Genomic DNA, 1,942 nt, shown 5'->3' with positions numbered 1-1,942 from the left:
CACACACACACACACACACACACACACACACACACACACACACATGCATACAGGTACAGAAATACAAATAAATCTTTTGAATGTAAGCTTTCTATCTTTACCTTTTACCCTGCTCCTTTTCTTCTGTTAACTACACCTCCACTGTCTCCATTCCTAAAGCTTAATTGAGCTCCATAGGCAAGTTGAAGCTGGCTGGCCACTGTTTCCTAAGTGTACTTCCTGTTTGGCTACATAGTCATAGTTAAGAATCTCATCCTATCTTATATGAACTCTTGAGACCATCTCATAACAAATCTATTTTACATTCTCAGAGAGCCAAATATTATTCTTTTTCTTCTTTTTTTTATTATTAAAAATTTCCGCCTCCTCCCTGCCTCCCTTTTCCCTCCCCGCCTCCCTCCCCCCCCTTGAGTCCGAAGAGCAGTCAGGGTTCCCTGCCTGACTTCCCAAATATTATTCTTGATTTTCTTCAAACTTGAGGCTTTCTCTTTCTCTTAGCCAAAGCAGTATTTTTGTCAAGTTTCATTTGTTTAATTGTTCGAATCTTGATTATACTCCAAACTCCTCGAGGAAAGGGACATATTGAATTTATTTTTCAGAATTTCCTTATATTACATATATATTTCAAAGTTATGAAAGGTTCTGTTTGGTAGTGGACTTCCAGGTATATAATTACGAGCTTGACTTTCCTCTCTACTTTCGAAAAGTGTGTCTGTCTTGCTGGGCATGGTGTGGTTCATGCCTACCATCCATGACAGGAAGATTGCAGTGAGTTTGAGACCATCTTTGGCTGTATAGTGAATCTGAACCCAGACTATGGAACAGATGTTGTCTCAAAAACAAAACAGCAACAAAAGCCAAACACAAAACAAGCCAAATCAAAGGCATGTCCGAGGTAAAGAGAAATGGAATTGATGTATCTTTTCTGGACCAAAAAACCTACTTCTTGAAATATCCTTTCCTCAAATTATCAGTGAAGGAAGACATTACCACCCAACATGTCCAAGTGCACCGAGATTATTCCGTTAGGAAGGCCTGCTTGCTGGTGCCCACTTACAGTTAAGTGCAGCTTCACGCTTGGGCCTTGTCTCTTGGCTGAGTCTGGCTTTGTCAGGACTGCACTTATACTCTGATAGCTGTTTATTCCGTCACCAGGGATCACTGTTCCTCAAGCTTGATTCCACCTCGTCCCCGCTGCCAGTGCTCTCAGGGTCCAAGAGAGACATGAACCTTATCGTCCATGTGTTTTCATCAGGTCCCTAGATGCCCAGATCTTTCAAGCATTTGTATTTCAAATGGAATGTACTGAGTTATAGGCTTCATCTTCTGTTAAATCCAAACTTCAACTTTTAACTGTTGTTTTTGGCAATAGTTAACTCTTGATCTAGGAGAGTGGGGAATGAGGACAGTCCAAGAGGATCCCTATACAGATCTTCATGGGCCTTTGACTTTCAAACCTGTTATCCAGGCAGACCCCCTTAAATACTCTGAACCTTATTACAGCAGGGAGTTTGTTCTTCCAAGGCTTTTCTATTAGCTACTAACATGGGCTCAAGCTTCCAACGTGCCTAAGCAAATGAGGGCTGGGTATTTGGTTATGACTCTTTCCCCACCCTCACAACTTTTGTTTTCTGGAAGACAGATGAGGAGCCTCATATCTTTTGCTTAATATGAGGAGGATTAAGTTGGGGATGTGGTGGTGGTGATAGTTGTGGTGGTGGTAGACTTCTCCTTTTTTCCCGTGCTGCTATTGTGTCACACAGGTAAAGGCTCAGGTGTAACCCACAGACATGTCTCAGGAAGGCGTTGCTGCTAGAAGGGTGATGGGTATTAATACTTTACAGAATACAGTGAGGACAAACCTCATTCATGACACCCTAGCCCATGGATACAGTGAAGACAACCCTCATCCATGACAGCCTAGCCCATGGATATGGTGAAG

This window comes from Microtus ochrogaster, unplaced genomic scaffold (genome assembly GCF_000317375.1).
Source record: "Microtus ochrogaster isolate Prairie Vole_2 unplaced genomic scaffold, MicOch1.0 UNK73, whole genome shotgun sequence".
Classification (NCBI taxonomy): Eukaryota; Metazoa; Chordata; class Mammalia; order Rodentia; family Cricetidae; genus Microtus; species Microtus ochrogaster.
This window is presented reverse-complemented; position numbering follows the sequence as displayed.